General features: G+C 46.5%; 1 protein-coding gene across 3 annotated transcripts in view; it reads right to left on the bottom strand.

The window, feature by feature from the left end:
* The window catches only part of LOC147662741 (uncharacterized), a 163,471-nt gene that overhangs the window by 55,968 nt on the left and 86,840 nt on the right, over positions 1-20,663 (bottom strand). For 2 of the 3 annotated variants that reach the window (XM_086950931.1, XM_086950933.1), the window contains exon 1: positions 6,417-6,459. The exons of the other annotated variant lie outside the window; for it this stretch is intronic. The gene's annotated coding sequence lies outside the window, so the exon portion shown is untranslated. Of the gene's footprint in view, positions 1-6,416; positions 6,460-20,663 lie in introns of those variants that run through there. 3 annotated transcript variants of the gene reach the window in all.

Raw genomic sequence — 20,663 nt, 5'->3', positions numbered from 1 at the left:
CTGAAAATTCTCACTCTCAATGAGAGAGGTCTCAACAATCCCAATAAAAGGAGGTCCATCCTTTCCTACCTGGATAACATGGAGGCAAATGTGTGCCTCCTCCAGGAGACACAGCTCCTCTGCAAAGATTGGCATAGAATGAGGTCATAACTCTTTCCCCAGCTGTTCTTTTCATCTCCCCTGGATAAGAAGGCTGGTGGCTATTTTAGTAGTCAAACGTTTTAAGGGGACAGTGGGGGAAAAGGTGGCCGAAATCAAAGAGGTTGATGGGAGCAGGGCCATCGATAGTGTAGGTGTTGGTATGACTATTTTTGATGCCGAAATTGTGTTGCAAACCGCCAGAGTTACTGCTCCCGCAATCACCCTTCACCCAATATACGATCAATCCAGGGGCTGCCTCAATTGCCTATAGATAGAAACGGGTCCCCCTATACCAATAACCATTTCAAATACCAACCCCACCAGGGATGTTGCTAATAGGTTAAACAGGCCCAGGAGCTCGAATCAGAACAGGTTGTCTAGTACCTTGTGCATTAATGTTCCTGCCGCCCCAAGTATGAATGGCTAATCAGGATGTCTGAGTCTGCCGCCCGCTGCTTGCCCTTATGTGTTGGTACTGGCAGGAGTACCTACTTTAAAGAGGGATCAGTATGAGTCATGGGACCAGCTACGCGATAAATGTGCGGCCGGGCTATCAAGGCATAGAAGCCTCCAAATATCCGAAATATAGGATATTATTATGGCACGCAGGGTTGGGTGAGTCAGTGCATCTACAAAAAATATCGAAAGGTAAAGTATTCTAATTAACTTTCGCAGACCTTCTTTGGCGAGACACCTACTAAGGTGTTGCGAATTCATAACACCTAATAGCACTAACATAAGCGCACTACCCCTTGGTTATTTCTACAAACCAAGTCATGCTCCTTTCACCAACAATTACTCTTGAATTACTACCTCTAATAGGTTCCAGGCCTTATCTGGATTAGAGACCCAAGACTGACTATCAACTTTTGGGGAAAATACTGATCCTGATATTAGGTTACCTCATGCCCTGCCAGTAACTGAGTGTACTATTTCCACAACCCACGTATCCCCCTATGCAAACGATTGTACTCTAAACTGGTTAGTGGAAACATGAATCTTATTAACATCTGTTTAGAGGCCCTGTTGCACACCCAGTGGCTATCAGCGCCTTTACCAAACTCAGTGGAGCCATTAAATCCTCGCTGTCTAAACTCTTTTGTACAGTACTGCGTGAACCTAGATGGTTCAATCAGGAGTGCTCAATTGTCAACAGGAAGCTCTGCAAGGCCCTATCTCAAAGCCCTAGGTGAAATGATTTGGTCAAGTCCTTACGGTTGACATATAAGCAGGCTATTGCTAATAGGAAGGAACAGTTATTAGGTGAGCACTGGTATGCGCTCATTAATGTTGCCAGCTTAAATAATGGGAATATATTTTGGACTACCATTAAAGAGTTAAGATCAATGGGACAACCGTTAACTCCCATCAGCTGCAACATAATGAGCACTACCTGGGAAAGTCACTTTTCCACTATTTACCAAGAGCCTGCTTTTTAATCCGACCCTTTTATTACCTGGGTGCCACCTTGAGTCTCATTATCAATAAACGAGGTTGAGGAGGCTGTCTGTCAGAGTGGGGGCAAAAAACCTCCAGGCCCTGATGGGTTGCCCATCGATCTTATTAAATATAAACCAGATTTTTGGGCCCCACTGTTGTCAAATATTTTTAATATTCTAACCAATGCCCCACTGCCTAAGACATGGTCTACTAGCACAATCGTTCCCATTTTTAAAAAGGGCGATTGCACACAACCTTGTTGCTGTAGACCGATCTCCCTCATAGATAACACCCTTAACATTTTAGGCAGAGTTTTATAAACAAACATTTTAACCTGGACAGAGGACAATCAGATTTTAGAACAATGTCAACTAGGTTTCAGGGGTAAAGTTGGCACAAACGAGCAAAGCCCTAATCTTAATTTGATGATAGGGAAGTACACTATTGCACAGCACTCACCACTTTACTTAGATTTTATGGACCTGTCCTCAGCTTTCGATTTTGTCAATAGGTCCCGTCTATGGTCCATCCTTTTAGAATATGGACTGGATGAGACCCTTGTTCATTTTTTGGCCTATCTCCATATGGACCTGAAAGCGCGGGTCAGGATTGTTGGTGGGGGAGAAGTTTCCAATTACATCAGTGTAGACAGAGTGGTCACACAGGGGTGTGTTCTGGCCCCATATATATATAAACAATTTACATAAATCACTGATCACACTAACTAATGATATTCCCGGAATTCAAGGCAAACCTCTCCCATTGCTTATATACACAGATGATGTGGTTTTATTGGTCGCACACCAAATGCACTACACACTTTAGTTCGAGGTTTCACAGATTTTATGTCCGGCTTAGATTTATGCACGAATTTTAAGAAATCTTTTATAATGCCTTGTGGGCCAAGGAAATGTCCTTTAAATTTTATCTCTGTGGGCGACCAAAAATTAACTTGCACTGCTACTTTACCTTATCTGGGAATGGTCTTCGCTGCGAACGGCACCTGGTGTGAACACTTGGCATATTGTAAAAGTAAGTTCTCGAGGGATTTTAACTCAATCCTCAGTCTCCTCCGCCCTAAAAGAGTGAGAACAATTCCAGCCTTTTTAAAGATTTTTAAGATCCAGAGTGTACCAATAGCTACCTATGGGGCAAGGTATGAGTGTTGCCAAATGCTCTTGCGTCCAATCAGAGGAAAATAGATTTTGTAGAAAACTCTTGGCCCTCCAATCTCCACCCCTCTGTACATATGTCAAGGCGAACTGAAATTAGGATACATTGAAGACATCATAAGGGCCCGCCCCACACTATTTTGGGTATCCATAATGAAGAATCCCGAGGCTTCTCTAACAAAGGGACATAATGGATGATAGTCTTCGCTGTGAGAAAGGGATGGATATTCCATGGCTTCCTGGGGTAGTCAAGAGTCTGAAAAGCGTTAACCTTGGTAGACTTGTTTGCCAATTCAAACACACCTGTAACAATGGACAAAAAAGTTTTAAAGACAGCATTGTACGCACTTCATAACGCGGAAAGACTAGAAAGGGAATTGAACAAACAAACTGTTGCAAAATGTATATCCATTGCGTACCCCGAGCATTGTCTACCAAGTTATATTGCACTACCCATGTCCCAATGGGAGAGAGGCCACCTATTCCGTCTAAGAGCTGGGACAGTAAGATATTTGCTTTGTTTTCCCTATAGCTATAAAGCAAAAAGTGACTCCCTGCCATGTCCATGTGATGGTCACAGCGGTCAAACACTCACTTTTACACTTTTTATTCTTTAGTAGATACTATATGAAATATGCACTATGGTTTCTAATTCGGTATTTTAAAAAATTGTCACCTATTAATTTATCAGACGCTCTTGACTGCAAATTTAAATTGGACAATGTTGAATTGATCTTGAGCATTGGCACCTTTTTGAGAGTAGCTACGGGTGCACGGAAATCTATGTGCGATCTATGAAGTCATTCGTATAGTACTATTCACGATATGCACTTTACCTAGGTTTACTGTATTTTGCTACATTATGGATTGGATATTGCTATCTATTTCATTCAAAACATCTTTATTCGATTCGTGGAATCATAAAAGAAAAAACAATGCAATATTTATAGATACATCATTTCCGTCCAATGCCATAATCCTTGAGAAAGTAAATTTCAGATTTTTGGGTATCATTACATTTGTGCAAATACGCAATTCCAAGATATGGTGCAGTTAGTAGAATCAGTGCAAATAACATGGCCAATAGGTTCTCGGTGCAATAGACAATTAAAATAGTAAAGTACAGTGCATATGTATCATAGTTGTATTCCCAAAGGTACTTGTGCCCCTTATATGTTCATCACAATAACAATTAAAAAAGGAAATAATAAGAACTACTACAAACAAAATACATTATAAAATATTAAATACTATATACAATAAAACGTTTTGGCGATTCAGTCCTGCAATACTCAATTAATGTTCTGTTATCCTCTATTGCAGAATCCTAGTTAAAATTTCAAACCCTTCTTCATTCTTATATCGTTGATAGCCAATAAAAATCTAAAAACTCCAAATACAGTAAGCTGGGTGTTATCTGTTTTTAAAATGCGTAACATATCATTATATCTTCTGACACCCATATTCCTGCCCAAAGGTACAATCCATTTTTGTCTAGCTCTCAGGTAAGTGGTGCAGAAGAACAAAACATGTGCTATATTTTCCTGCATACCCAGCTGGCACATTTTACACTCACTATCTTCCCCCCCTTTTCGGCAATTTTCCCATTTGGTTGTAAAGGACTTAACACGGAGGGTCCCAAACCTGAATTTCAAGTGCAATATTTTCGCCAATTGGGGTTCGATTTGGTCTAAAAATGCCTCAAAGCGGGGTGTTGGTTTAACCATCAGAATATTGTTTGTGAGTAAGCCAACTCCACAATTTTGTAAAACTTTGTGCACAGTGAAGTTCCAATAGACCCTCCTGAGTTCCCTTTTTGATTCTGCAGTCAACCTTTCTGGGTGGTGCCGAAACTCACTAAGCCCCAAGGTCAAAAGCCATCTACGTATATTAGCAAGCCATGGGAAAGTAACATGGGTATCTAGTGCGATAAGTTAACTTAGTGCCTGCCTGTAGATATGGAGTTCATCAGTGGCCCATAACCTAAACCAATATGACAAATTCATCCACACAGCCCTATGCTCGATGCGTTTTAACCCCAGATTGTACATGTAGGGGATCACCGGTGTATTTTGGGGGAGGGGGACCATCGCTCTTAAAACCCTGTTTTCTCCACCGGTTAAGGTGAAGATTTGCTCTCCGCCCCACAGCTCCGAGCCATAGAGAGCAGCGATTTGGGCCCTAGATTCATATACCTCCAATGCTAGGGTGATGGACTTGGTACCATGGAGCTTTTTCAAGATGGGCACTGAATTTTGCATTAAAATGGTCCCAGATTTTCTGACATGCGGGCACCATGAGAGCTTAGAATCTAGGGTCACCCCTAAGTGAACCCTCTCTATCGCTACGCCATTCAGCATCATCTTTTTCTTAAAACTTTTGTGCGGCCTGATGGACATGTATTTTACTTTTGATGGGTTTATTTCCAATCCGTTTTGTTTACAGTACACCACCAACTTATTCAGAAGATTTTGCAGTCCCATTGGGGTCTGTGAGAGGAGGATGGTATCATCCGCAAATGTCAGAGCACATACATGAGAGCCACCTAACTTTGGAAAATCTTGGTTTGTGTCCAATAGGAAATCCGCCATATCATTAACATAGAGGAGAAACAGGGTAGGTGCCAGGACACAGCCCTGGCGGACCCTCTCCTCACCGGTATCTCCTCTGTCAACTCCCCGCCCATACCCCAGCGCACTTTTGCAAAATTATCTTCATGTAATTTTATGAGTTGCACCAGTACGTTTTTTGGGACCCCTTGATTTATCCACAGCAGATCTCTTAGAATTGAATCAAAAGCAGAGTATACTTCCAGGCTATGGTTAGCAGCCTGAACACCTGATCTATGGTACTGATTCTTTTTCAGAACCCTGCCTGGCATGGGGATAATATGTTGTTGTCAACTAGCCAGTTGTTTAGCCTGTCCAGTATCTGCTTTGAATAGACCTTTTGGGCAATGTCTATGAAGCTGATAGGTCTATAATTAGCGGGATCGTCCCTACTGCCCTTTTTGTATATAGGGACGATCTCCGCGCCCTTCCATGATATAGGGATAGGCTTCCCTCTGCTAATTGCATTGCACAGTAAGTTGATATACGGTGCCCATACCTCTAGGTCATGTCTAAAGAGGTCTCCTGGGATGTTATCTGGGCCTGGCGCTTTGGACGGCTTAATGGCGGCTATAGCCTACTTAGTATCTAAGATACTAAAATACAGTGGTTCAAACTCCTTGGACATTGTCAGGTCTTTAATTATGCATAAGTTCTCGCTTGAAGGGGAACCCGGGCATGCATATAAATGTGCAAAGCGTCTGAACCATGTTTTAGGATCTAGATGGTAGTCCTGGGCTGGCTTGCTGGACTTATTGAAGTTTGCAACAATCCCCCAAAAAAGTGATTGATCTCCTGCCCTGGCTGCGGCTAGCAAGTCTTCCCAACCAGAGTCCTCCCACTTTCTACGTTCTAGTACAGTCTGTGCTTGCTGTGCTTGAGATTGTGTTCCTTTTGCCTGCGTTGTTTTGATCCTATGGCCTGCTATGTGTATTTGTTCCATCCTGTAACAGTTCTCTCATGTAACGTCACTGGTTCTATTGTACGGTGCTGTGACACCTTTGGGTAAAGTCCGCGCTTTATAAGAATGCATAAAATAAATAAATTACTTCACCTGGGGTTTCATGTGGGTGCTGTGCTCTCTGTTGTGGGTCGGGGTAAAAGACCTGTGGATAAACAACTGCGCATGCGCCAAGGACAGACACTGCTTCCCACGGCGCGGGCTGAAGAGGCATTGGATTAGGTGCGCATGCGCTGAAGACGGACTCGCCTTCCGCTGCGGAGCGAGGGTTAAAGAGGGCCTGATGGATAAACAACTGCAGAGGCCCCGACAGCACGGAGCGCAGTAAAGGACTACAGTTCAGAGCCAGCACAGGTGGGACGGGGTCCAAGCAGAGACACAAAGAAGCACAAGAATAACAGTGTCCGCGCGGTGACACAATCAATGAGATACAACTGGCTCCCGCCCGGAGCGCGAGGCACCTCGCGCCACAGCACAGGGTGAGAAGTATTTAAATGCAGAGCTCCTCAGTCCGCTCCTCTGAGGGAGGTGTCTCTCCTCTGCGCATGCGCAGTGAGACTGAGTGTTCTCTGTCCAGGGCGATTCACAGTCCGTACCCCATGCAAGGTCCTAACTAGGCGATAGGACGTAGTATCTTCGCTCCGCACGTGCGCCGCTGTGACGCGTGGTCCTGCGCGTGCCCATCAGTGAGACGCTTTGTGTTGTTTTGTTGAGCTCGCGCGTGATTTGGAGGGGAATAACACACCGGGCCCCACTCCTCACAGGCAGCCGGCCCCCGGTGCCTCCCTCCCCCAGACCCTGCAGCCCCTGCAGCCCCCACTGAGCGGGGCTCAAGTAGAGGTGAGGGAGGCCTCTGACCCCAGGGTGACTCTCGAGCACGGGGCATCTTCAGCACACTGAGAGGCAACATTCAGGGCAGGGGCTGTGCAGTGCTTTCCAGACTCTGAACTGTTTCATACATGTGTGACTTAAAAAAAGAAAGTGCATTCAAAATGAATAGTTCCACCATCTTTATAAAACAATGTACATATGCAAGCATAGAACAACTGTATGTAGCGTTTTCCTACTATGCTTTCCCGTGTGTCTGTTGGTCTCTGTGTGTTTGTCTCCCATTCCCTGTAGGGAAAGTATGTAGCTCCCCGTTCTAGAAGAGCCGGTCAAGAAGGAGCACACTTCATTGAATAATTTCTTGGTATGCACTTTTTATTAGTATTACAGGAAATCACAATGATTGATTGTCTCTGTTATATTCTTCTTTCCCACAGGGTCTTCCTCTTCAGTCCTTTAGGTGAGCCTCGGCCGCCGTCGTCCCTCGGACAGAAGGAAAAGACCCAGGTAAGTGTTTTAGCTTTATGGTTTAGTCAAGGGAGGATGTGAGGTTGGAGCAACCAAAAGAAAAAGAGTAGCCGATGATTTCTGCTCTTGTCTTTCTTTTCCGTCTCACTTATTTCCTTTTCCCTGGGTCGCTTTCACCCCTCAGCGTCCCCTCTCGTCCCTCTCTGACTCAGCCCCTTTCTAAAAGCCCCATAGACGCCCACGCTCCTGTAAAAGCCACGTTACTCCTGGGCCATGGCGTGGTGACTCCACGTCCTTCAGTGAGGTCTGGTCTCCTTCTGTTTCGACTTTCCCTCCTCCGCCAGGTTTGGGTGTTCGGCTCGCCAACAAGCTGTGACCTCCGCAAGGCTCCAGTTCTCTCTCTCGTAAAGCTGTTCGGTGTTCTCTGTTTTTCCGGTCTTCCCTGCTGGTTTCTCCGCCTTAGGTTATGGCTCACTTGAGCTCGTGGAATGCCTTTCTGACGGGTTGGGGAGGATTTACCAAGTCTTAGTTCCTTTTCTCTTTCTTCAGTAGGTCGGTTAGTGGTGCTGCTATTTCAGAATAATTGGGTTTAAACCGGCAGTAGTAGCCTTGTAAGCCCAAAAAGGATCAAATGCCTTTTTTGGTGGTAGGGAAGGGGGTATCTAAGACTGCTCTCAATTTCTCTTGTTGCAGAGCGATAGCCCCATCTCCCAATAAATAGCCCAAATATTTGACTTTGGTAAAGGTTATCCTGGACTTTTTGGAGTTCACGTGGAGCCCTGCAGTCCTAAGTGCTTGGAATATCTTCCCATAATGGACGAGATGTAGTTCCCAGTTAGGGCTAAATATTATGATATCGTCTATGAGGGCTAAGGAGTACTCTTGATGTTGGGAGCAAACTTTGTTCATAAGTCTTTGGAACGTCGCTGGTGCTCTGTATAACCCAAAAGGCAGTGCAGTAAACTCGTATAGCCCATTAGAGGTGCTAAAGGCGTTTTTTTCTTGGTCTTCCTGTTTAAGTGGTACCTGCTAATAGTTTTTTGTAAGATCGAATGTGGTTATATATTGGGCTAAGCCTAATTTCTCGATTCATCGACTCTTGGTAATGGGAATGAGTGAAATTTCGAGATAACTCTTAATTGTGTTACGTCTGGCACTCTGTTTAATCTGTTCGCCAATATTTCACCATTCATTTGTGTGCTACTCCCTCCTTATAGTGCTTTGTCTAAGGGCACTGTTTCTTCAATGTATAACAATGGAGTAAATGGGAGTCCCATTCGCAAATGGAGGTGTGCACAAAGTTAACAAGACCTCTGTGGTCTATTGCTGATCCTTTCACCATTTAAATCATAAAGACTCTTGATTACTTCCAATTTTGATTATCATTATTTGTTTATTTTCTTCAGTTTCAAAAAATCCGTTTGAATTAATTCATTCATTTACAACAGTTCGCTGCTCAAACATTTAACTCCTACCCAATGCATTTCGGGTCAAGGATGACCCTTCTTCGGGGGTGGTTAAATCTCAAGCTTTGCGCGCCGTCTTCGTTCAGCCAATCGCGATTGGCTGAACGAAGACGGCGCGCAAAGCTTGAGATTTAACCACCCCCGAAGAAGGGTCATCCTTGACCCGAAATGCATTGGGTAGGAGTTAAATGTTTGAGCAGCGAACTGTTGTAAATGAATGAATTAATTCAAACGGATTTTTTGAAACTGAAGAAAATAAACAAATAATGATAATCAAAATTGGAAGTAATCAAGAGTCTTTATGATTTAAATGGTGAAAGGATCAGCAATAGACCACAGAGGTCTTGTTAACTTTGTGCACACCTCCATTTGCGAATGGGACTCCCATTTACTCCATTGAAATTTCGAGATGGCATTGACTGCTCGGACGTTTATACAAAAACGGATGGAACCATCAGGTTTCAGAACTATGACAATGGGGGAGACCAGTTACTGCTGGAAGGTTTTATGACTCCTAGTTGTAACATGCTCTCTATTTCGGCAGGAACTGCGTCCCGCCTAACGCCTGGTATTCTGTAGGGGCGTTGTTTTATTACTTTATTTGGTGGGGTAACAATGGCATGCTCGAGTATTGTTGATTTTCCCAGGAGGTCGGAAAAGATGGAGGAGAAGGACTCTATGAGGGTCTGAAGAGACACTTTTTGTTCGTCTGTTAGATGTTCGTTTATGGGCAATTTATTCAATGTTGAAGGAATGGGTTTTGAGTCAGACAAAACGTAATGGGTGTCTTTGGGGAGGGGTCCCAACCATTTCTTTAGTAGATTTATGTGGTATATCTAGGTTTTGGTTGAGGAAAGGCGTAATCGGTAAGTAGTGAGGCCTATCCTTTCAGAACCTTCATATGGTCCCTTCCATTCTGCCCTATTTTGACGTATAGAGGAAGGTAGGAATAGGAGCACCCAGTCATGGACCTGTAACTGTTGTCACCTCTTTCCTTTATTGTAAGACATCTGCTGGCTTCTTTGAGCTTTTTCTAGGTTTTTGTGAGCAAAATCTCGCAATTTATGTATACATAGCTGTCAAATATCCAGACATGAAGTTGGCACCTCTATCTGATATTACCTCCTTAGGAAACCCCACTCTGGAGAAAACTCCAAGTAAGGCCCTGGCCACAACAGGAGCTGTTGTGGTCCTAAGTGGAATTGCCTCTGGGTACCTGGTGGCATGATCCACTACCACCAGTATGAATCTGTGCCCAGATGCTGTAGGGGGGTCCATTGGACCAACAATATCAATCCCCACTCTTTCAAAGGGAACCCCCACCACAGGTAGTGGTATCAGGGGGGCCTTTGTTGTTCCACCTGCTTTACCACTGGCTTGGCAGGTTTCACAGGAGCGACAAAACTCCTTGGTGTCTTCAGACATGTGAGGCCAGTGAAAGTGAGGGACAAGCCTGTCCCAGGTCTTGTTCTGGCCTAGGTGTCCTGCTAAAGGAATATCATGGGCCAAGGTGAGTAGGAAGCCCCTAAATTGCAGAGGTATAACCAACCTCCTGGTAGCACCAGGCTTGGGGTCTCTAGCCTCTGAATAAAGGAGTCCATCGTCCCAATATACTTTATGGGCACCTTGAGCATTCCCAGCAGCCTCAGCAGCAGCCTGCTGTCTGAGGGGTTCAAGAGAAGGACAGGTTAACTGAGCCTGCCCCAAGTCTGCCCTAGAAGGTCCCCCTGTCCCCAGAAACTCAACCTGATCAGGTTCAAGTTCTTCAGAGACAGTTCCTTCAGGGGTCTCAAGATCAGTTTCCTGTGAAGCCTGATCCTCACTTGTAGGCAGTTGGGAAGGCACAGCCTTAACCCTCCTGTTCTTCTTCTTGGAAGGTACTTGGTCCATTGTTCCAGGATCCAAGACCTGAGGTTCAGAGAGGCACTTTTTGGCCTGTGACCTGGTCACAGCAAGGACATGTGATGATATCCCTAACATCTCTGCATGAGTCCTGTACTCAACTTCTGACCATAGAGAGTTCTCCAGGTCATTGCCCAACAAACATTCTACTGGGAGATCAGCACTAACCACAACTTTCTTTAGGCCAGTTACCCCTCCCCAGGAAAAGTTAACAAGTGCCACACTATGTGTAGTAGTGACATTGCTGGCATTGGTCACCAGGTAATCATCGCCTGGCATGTATTGTCCAGGGTCCACAAAGTTAGGTGTCACCATGGTGACACTGGCACATGTGTCCCTGTAAGCTTGAGCCACTTTGTTGTTGATCAAAGGTGTCTGTCTGTATTTGCCCAGGTTACTGGGACTTATGTCAGGGGTCAAATCTATGTCCCCTTCACAAACCAGAACAGCCTGTGTAAGGGTTCTGACTAGGTCAGAATCTCCTTCAGTTCCCAAAGTGATACCCACTAAACCCTTGGCTTGAGGACCAGCACTGCTAACTGTACTAGTGGGTGCAGGTGCCTTAGGGGCTGCAGTGCTGGGGGCTCCACCCTTTTTACACTCACTTGTCCAGTGAGAGGTGTTTTTACAAGTTTTACACCAGGGTTTCTTCTGACCTTCTTTCTTCTTCTTCTTGGAAGTTTGGGACCCACCCTCTGTCTCAGTTTGGGGCCCTGTTGAAGACTTCTGGTCTTTAGCTTTCTGCTCCCCACCCTTCTGGTCTGTTTTCTTCTGGTCACCACCCTGGTTCTGGTTCTGGTTCTTTTGCTTAACTCTGGTTCTTACCCATTTATCTGCCCTTTTTCCCAATTCTTGGGGAGAGGTCAAATCTGAGTCAACCAAATGTTGATGCAACTGCTGGTTCTGACAATTATTTAAAATTTGTTCTCTCATCAGCAAATTATACAATCCTTCATAGTCTGTAACCTTGCTTCCCAGCAACCATCCCTCCAGAGCCTTAGTGGCACACTCAACAAATTCAGACCAGTCCTGAGTCTGTGTCTTCTGGGTATCTCTGAACATTAACCTGTACTGTTCAGTGGTTAAGCCTAACCCATCAATCAGAGCACTCTTCAGGACCAGGTAGTTTCTAGAATCCCCATCACTAACTGTGAGGAGTCTGTCTCGGCCTCTACCTTCAAAGGAGAGCCACAAGATTGCTGCCCACTGCTCCTGAGGAATCTGCTGTACTCTGCAGGCTCTCTCCATTGCAGTAATCCATTTATGGATGTCATCCCCAGCTTTGTAGGGGGGCACAATCTTACTCAGGTTTCTATTATCAAAAGACCTGTCTTTATCCTTGTGTATATTGCTGCCACCAGTGGGTTCTATTACCCCACTCTCTCTAGGCTGTCTTGCTCTAGCAAGTTTCTCCTTGGCCAGGGCAACCTCTAACTCTTGCCTCTGGATCCTAAGCTCAGCCTCTCTCATCTTGGCCTCATGTTCCCTTCTCTGAGGGCTAGTCATCTCCTTCCTGGAGTGACCATGAGAGCCTCTAGAGACATGGGAGGTATTGGATTCACCTGAGTGATTCCTCCTCCTCCTATGCCCCTGGTTAAGTCCACCTGGGGGTCTGAATGGGTTGTTACCAGATTCATTCCCAAGTTGGCTTAAGTTAGCCTGGTTCAGTCTACTGACCAGCACCTGACTATCTCTGTCATCATCTGACTCACTGCTTTCCACCTCCTCCTCCTCTTCCTCTTCCTCTACATCTACCTGAGGAGCTCCAGTGGTGGAGGCTTCCTCATCTACCAGGATGATAGGGGCAGGGGTGTCTACAGTGTCATCCTCTGAAGGATGGCCTCCTTCAGCATCCCCTGTGGGGTTTGCCTTAGAGGGCTTTAGAGTCTCAGACTGGTCTAAGAGCTCTCTTAGGTGGTCTGTAGTAGGGGAAGGCCCTGTCTTCAGACCCCTTAAGACACAAAGCTGTCTTAATTCCTTAAAGGAAAAAATAGCAAATTTGGATGGTGCCCTTGGAGGGTCACTCTCAACAGGAGTAAGTCCACTGGACCCTTCTGTTCCAGACATTGCTCTAGTGTGGGTGGATGTGTTGCAATCTACCTACACTGGTGTTTACCTACTAAACCTATCTAGTAGTTGTAGCTAGGGTGTGCTACTCCCTTTGCTCTACAACAACTAAGTTCAGTAGAACTTAAGTATACTAGTCTTGTTTTATATGTACCTAGCAGGTACCTGTATGATCTTTCAAATGATAATCTCAAAGATTGTAATGGTAAAACAACAGCAAGCTCAGATCCCAATCCGCTGCTCACCAATGTGAGAAGTTGGCCTGGTATATAATGCTCACTAATTCTAGTGATCACTTTGTACCATGCCAAGCAACCCTTATGATGATGGTTGTAATTCAACCTTGTAGACCAGTTATCCTAGTGGTAACGTGGACAAAGCAGTCTTAGGCTAAACTCTGAAAGGCATGTGAAGCCAGCTGTTATACCATACACAACCCCCTTGAATACCAAATGAAAGGGACACCACACAGATATATATTGAAAATATATATTGATTTATTAACTATTAAAATCCCCTGGACTCTTTATGAGCACAGAAGCACAAGCGTTAAATCACAAGACAGTTTAAAATACACAAAAGTTGCACAATATGGATGAGCCCTAGGGGCCATCTAAACCATATACTAAGAAAGTGGTATAAGAGATACCAGGAGGAAAGTGAAGAGGCCTAAGGCCTTGGGAATCGCTGGAGCTATTCGAGACTAGCAATGACTAAGTCGGGAGAGGCCCACGGGACTCGGGTGCAGTGTTCAAAGTGCACGCACTTTCCAATACAAAGTCTATGGTGCGTAAAAAGTACAAAGTTAGAAAGTTAGGAACCTTCCGAGTGACCTACGGAGTTAAAACTTTAGACACAGGCCCTTGAGATGTGTACCAGTGCAGGGGCACCGGCGGAGCTGAGTTACCTCACCCACAGGAAGCGGGTGCACAGGGTCGAAGTAGTGTCGGGTTTCGTCACGCTGGTCGATGGTGCTTGGAGCTGAAGATGCTGCAGGCGGCTCGATGAGAAGAGTTCCGGTGGATCCAAGGGTGGATCTGAAGATGTGAAGACCTGAAAGCAGAGGGGACAGTGTTCAAAGTCACTAGCCAGTGACTACCGTGGAACCAGATCGGAACCAGGCGATGTCGGGTGCAAACAGGCGTTGTCGGGTAGCTTCTTTCTGCAGCCACGTGGATACCCGGGGTCGAGGACGTCCAGGAGTCGGTCACGAGCTGTCCCACGTAGGCTTCTCGCTGTCTGCGGTGTCGACGACCTGATCGGAGCAAACAGGCCTTGGCAAATGCAAGCCACGCAGAAGTTGAAAGATGCTGTTCACTCGGACCAGCAAGGTCAGAGCGGGTGCTCCTTTTTACAGGAGCTTGGGTAGGTCTGGAGCAACCAGACCTGCTGTGTAAATCTTCGGGTTCGTCGCCAAGATGGCCGCTGACCACGTGGCTAGTGGCCGGGATGGCGCGTCGAGTGGCACAATGCAAAAGGGCCCCACGCAGATCGTGGAGATGCTGGAGGGCTGATCTTCGGTGCAAGGGCTGCTCGTTGGTGGGGGTTCTCAGTCCCCAAAGCACAACGTCGAGGATGCCTCAGAAGCTGCGCAGTCAGCTTTACGAGTGTCTTCCAAGAGGTCCGGTCCCACGTCACTCGGTGCCTCCACGGGTCCCTTCTTTGCAGGGACTGTGGATCGGGCTCTGAGAGGTCTGGGAGTCTGGTTCTTGTCGGGCTCTGGGCTCGGTCTCCGGCGGGAGGCGGCGGCAAAGCAGACGTCGAGTTGCTGGTTGGTACCTGTGTTCACAGGGTGGCCACTCCTAGGCCACAAGGGAGATTCTCTTCAGTCTTCTGTGCAGCAGAATGTCGAAGTCCAGTCTTCTTCTTTGTTTAAAGTTGATTTCAGGATGATCTGCTGTGCAATGGCACTGCTCCCCCTCTTATTCCAATCTGGGGGGTGGATCACCTACTAGGTCCCTCCTCTGGGAGGAACCAGGAAGGGGGGCGGTTACACCCCCTTTCCTTTGTCCAGTTCCGCGCCAAGCCTGGGTCTGGAAAGTCCCAGGACCGGTTTGGACTGGCCTATGCACGGGGACACCTTGTGTGCCCCGGGCATGTCTGATTCTATTCAGCCCTGTCCTACCTAATACACAAAATCCTGTCTGCGGTGGTGCTCGCACCTCCCAAGGCAGGAAACCCTTTGTCCAGGCCACCATCTGCCGAGTTTCGGTCAGCAGCAGGAGGCCAGACTTGTGTCTGTGGTGGCAGCATCCATTTTGTGATGCTGAGGCTCTGTTTAACTTTAACCGGGGTTAAGGCTACACACATGTCGTGTCCCTCTAGAAGGGTGGAATGCTATCCCCGTCGCCAGAATTGGCGAGGGGATAGTATTCCAATTCGTATGACACCTTACTCGACATGTTTTGATAAAGCCAAACCAAAGATAGCATTTAACCGCGAGGATTATAATGCACTTAAGAGTATATGGTATGGCAATATCCCGGAACAGCTTAGGGAGTGGTTCCCGACAGCTGCAGACAGGCTCAGCTCATGCCAGAGCACCATCTCACATATTTCCAAGCACTCTGCCTCCAGGATTGATGAGGCCTTCCATAGGAGTGGCTGATAGGAACATATGTGTCCAGTTTAGGGTTAGGCACAGACATACTGTACCTAAGTAAGAGGTGATTACACCGACTTACCCCAGCTGAGTGATCAGCCAGTTGTGTCAAATATGGAGGCCAGGCCAGGGGTGGCACAATACGTGCTGCAGCCCCTGGTAGGCCTTGGATACACCTATGCCCTGGGCACCTAGGGTGCACTTATACAGGGGCTCATAAGGTGAACCAGTTCCAATTCGTAATGCACCTAAAGTGCATTGGCAGTAATTTAGAGAGAGAACAGCAGGCTGTGGGTCTGATTAGCAGGCCCACAGCCACATTAAGTCAGAAACCAGTGAAGCAAAAAGCAAAAATTTGGGGTGACCATAGGATAGCAGACCCTACTCTCCTACAGCATAGACATTAGGAGAATAGTGCTTAAGGGGCGAAACATCAGCGCTTTGGCTTCACAAGTGGTGTCGGTGTCTTCAGTGAGCCAAGTGAGCAGTGATACGTCAGGAGTGCCCCTAACTATTAGAAAGGATAATCAAGAAGTAGTCAATGGGCTATTGTAGCACCGTAGCTGTAAAGTCAGACACAACTTTAGTGATGGTATAGTGAGCAGCACTAGGTCTAGTATGACCCACTAATCCATAGATCCGGGTAGTCACTCAACATGTCAGGCTAGGGTGATCAACAGTGTAGATGACAGGAATAAGTAGCACCGCCTTTTTTAAATATCGGGTCGTGTAGGACAACCGAGAATGTCTCAACCTGTCCCCATTTTGGAGTCAGGCAATCCTCCGCAGTTGTTTTGCTCATAAGAGTTATTAGTAAATCCAGCTGATACTGCCCACTCTACAGGACTGCAATGAGATTTAAGCCAAAGTGCTTATATCTCAGCTCGTGTTATGATAGAGGTCTTAAACGATTGCAGGGCGACAAATGGTGGCTTAAACAGTGGCCATTTTGGGGTCAGGCATAGCTTGGCGATCAGTTTGAGTAAGAAGAAACTGTGAATAATCCAGTTGACAACAGCCCACTTATCTAGAGCTGAAGTGAGGATCCGGTGAATGCGATGGCAAAAAGATAAGTTTTATGAGGACTGAAAGCAGTGCCTCGTAGTGATTTGATAAGTCAAGTCAGAAGATTTATATAGCGCGCTACATACCCATAGGGTCTCAAGGCGCTTGAAGAAGGGTGGGGAATTACTTGTCAAATATCCATGTTTTAAGTTGCTTTCTGAATGCTAGGTGGTTCTGAGTGAGGCGAAGGTGGGTAGGGAGGGAGTTCCAGGTTTTAGCTGCTAGGTAGGAGAAGGATCTACCTCCCATGGTGGTTTTGTTGATGCGAGGTACAGTAGCAAGGGCTTGGTTGGAGGATCGTAGCTGGCGAGAGGGCGCCGCCATTTTGTATAGTTTAGGGCGCCGCCATTAAGAGGGTAGAAAGCCTCGGCTCCCGATCGTCGAGATCAATATCATTCCGCTTAGGGCGTAAATTAGAAGAGAGTACCTCAGTCCGGTAGCATCAGGGGATTAGCGCCAGTAGTAGGAGCATCAATGCCCGTCATCATCACCCTCGGCAAATAACCCGGGTCCGGTCACCTGGGGGACAGCCAGGATAGCGTCTAGCGGCGGTTCAATTTGCAGAAATCGCACGGTGGCTGAGGACACGGGGACTTGGTGCGGGCGTCATGCGGTGGCCGGGACTCGGCAGATGGGTGTCAGCGTCGGCAGGCGGGAGCAAGGCATCAGTTCATGGACAGCCTCAGGACGAGCCTGTGCGTCAGGCTGGAGGGTCGTCCTCAGTCACCAAGGAGATGTCGAGTCCCAAGTGCGGGGCGCCGAAGAGTCCCCCGTGGTCAGGACAGAGGGCAGGGTTACAAATCCGTTTCGTCCGGAGCTGCGGTCCGAACACTTAGGTCCCGACGGCAGGTGGAGCGGTGGCCGGGCAGTAGGTTTAGATGGGGATATCATGAATTTGTAATCCCCAAACCCGGAGCTACTCTGGGTAGCTCCTATACAGCGGCCTTCTTTGTGATTACCCTTAAAATACCCAAACACCCCAAAACATATACCTCAGTACCCCAAAACATATACCCCTATAACCATACTTACCTTATCCAAACATAAAAAAAAACATGCTTTTACCATCCATGCATTTACAACGAATTTTGTTGTAAATGTATGCGTGGTAAAAGCATATAAAATGTAATGCCATGCGTTATATAGGCATTGCGGAGTCATGATACTTTCGTAATGAAAGTATGCGGAGTGATGGTATGCGGAAAGAAAGCTACGGAATAATGGGTGTTTACCCTCCCCGGTAAGTACATTGGTAGCACCGCGACCCACATCTCCAGCAACATACTCATATTTTTTCACCACCCATTTGTAAAATGCACAGGTCTCTCTCATTGATGGCCAGCACCGACATACACTTTTAGACACACCTCCCGCCACAAGTTCTAGAATTGTGAACTTTAGAGCTGGGGTGCTACGTTCGAATCTCGGCATCAGCTCAACATCCTGTGATTCCAGGCAAATCGCTTTGTCTCCCCGTGCCTACCACAAATGAATGTGTTCTTCTGTAATGTAAATTGTGCTCATGCCATGTTGTCGAGTTTGCGCTATATAATATTGCAAGGAAAAATAAAGTTGGGAAACTCGAGTTCACACACTACTGAACGCGCACTCTTAAGTGCATCAGCAGTGCACTGTGAATCGGAGCATTTCACAGGCCTGTCACAGATAAGAAATACTTTCAAAACGAAATCCTACAAAACAATATACTACTGCCCGGCAGCAATTCATACCCGGACAACTTCGGGACGGGCTGCTAGTTCTTTTATATAATTCTAAGAGTAGCTCATCAGGCCCCGTCGCTTGCCCTGTATGCAAGGTTCCTATTGTCTTATTTATTTAGTCTACTGGTAGGTCTTGGTCTAGTGCGTCTCAGTCCTCATTGGTTAGCATTGGCAGGGTCAGGTGTTTCAGGAAGTCTCCCAGCATTTCCGTCCCCTTGTTGTCAGTGTCCTCAAGGATCCTGTTCCGTCCTTTGTCTTGTCTCTCTAACCATGTAAGCAACTCATTGGCTTTATCATCGACATCATAGAGACAATGCTGGGTAGCCAGCGCTTGAGTGCCCGCTATTTTCCATTAGTGCTCTTAATGTGTGCTGCTTCAGTTGATGGTGTAATGGGAGAGAAACTGATTCCCCACTTGCCAAGCGTGCCTCCAGGAAAGCATATTCCCTGTCCTGAGCCTCACACTTCGATTTACGTTCCTTCAGCATTCCCCCAATCAAGGCTTGTGTCTGGCCTCGAATCACTGCCTTGAATTCATCCTATAGCACGCAAGCTGATTCAACAGGCCGCCCGGTCTCCTTAAAATAGAAGTCTGCTCCATCTCTCATACAAGCTTTGAACATCTTGTCTTATAAATATCACAGATCAACCCTTGGAGGTAGCATGAAGTCCACAACCGGACCATCGAGTTGCACCTCCACCAGCGAATGGTCTGAGATTCCCCCTGCTATGTGTGTAGTGGCTCTAAAATCAACTTTATGGACAGTCTGGGTGAAAAGACTACCATGTGCTGCAGACAGGTGCATCCGGTTCTGATACCCCCTTCCCCTCTAGGGGCATTTAGGAGTATCATGAATATAGTATAGGTGCAGTTCTGTCACTGCAATCACCCCAATGCGTGTATGCTCTGTCGTAAGCGTCTTACCCTTTCACAGGATGAGTCAGTCTTGTCTGGGTCTCTTTCCTGTTTCCCGGCACTTGAATGGCACGCCCGAACACTCGAGAGAGCAGTGACCCACCAGTAGGCTTAAGTGGAGCGCTTTTGTCCTGGAGGTAGTGCTGCATTCAATAGGGAACCCGCTCTGTCTTTTCTTTGCAGTTGCCTGAAGATCAGCAGTCCCAAGGTAGCAGTCACACCTGGCCTGTCGGTAAGTGCCGCCCCTCTGGAGGCCCGACCGTCAGCAATTGAGCCCACACTGTGGTCAGCTGGACCACAGGCGTAAGCTCAGACAGGGTGTTCGACAGTAGTTGTAGTCCCTCATGGGCCTCTGACACAGAGTAGTCAGGAATTAAGCCACTAAAAGCCCAACTCAGACTTACCAGGAAGCCAGTAGATTCAGACCCTGTTATGTTAGGAATTTGGCAAATGCAACCTTGAACGGGCCGGTTGGCAGCACACAATCGTCCAACTGGGCCTCAACAATCACGTTGTCGTAGCGTACCATTTTCTGCCCTGAACTGTTGGGAGAGTCTTGGGGGTGGAGGTGGAGGGTGTCCCTTAGACTAGCACTCTCACATTGCATTTATCCTACGCACACCAACGCCCTAAACACGCGCACACCAACGCCCTAAACACGCACTTGATGTTAGCGCAAAGTCTGAGCACAGGTATAGAAATGGAGCATTACATGGGTGTGTCAGTAGGACGCCACTCCACTGACCATGATGCAAAGATCACATCAGGCTATTGATCTTTACAACAGGGTGCATTGCCACCACCGCTCTAGCTGTTAAACCCATGACAGTCCTCTGCCTTAAATAAGGGCACAATTGGTGTGACCCTCCAGGTCACAGGACCCGTCCAAGACCTCTCATAGCCCCTTGTTAGAAGTTGCACAGTGCTGGAGTGGCAGAAAAATCTCATGTAATTGTTGGGGGGAGATAGGTGAAGCAGGGGAGGGAAGGGGAAAGCATTTTCTAACAGAGGGAGTAAGGTACATTTTATTTGCATGATTAACACAAATCTTACGATTACTGCATTCTTAAAGGAAACACACCAATTTAAATGCAGAGCAATAATTTTAAAATTTCAAAAAATCCAAATTAGTTTTCTTAAATAACATAAACACAATTTATAGACATTACATTAGACCGTCATCTTTCCAGGACTTAATATAAATTGTGTCAATTAATATTTTTGTAATTTATGTGTGATGTCATAAAACTATTCCTAAATGTTGTCCTTAATTATCTTAGACTTCCAGATTTCCTGTGGGCAACT

Source organism: Lissotriton vulgaris, unplaced genomic scaffold (genome assembly GCF_964263255.1).
Source record: "Lissotriton vulgaris unplaced genomic scaffold, aLisVul1.2 SCAFFOLD_2128, whole genome shotgun sequence".
Lineage (NCBI taxonomy): Eukaryota > Metazoa > Chordata > Amphibia > Caudata > Salamandridae > Lissotriton > Lissotriton vulgaris.
The sequence above is the reverse complement of the archived record's forward strand: the minus strand, read 5'-3'. Positions and strand labels throughout refer to the sequence as shown.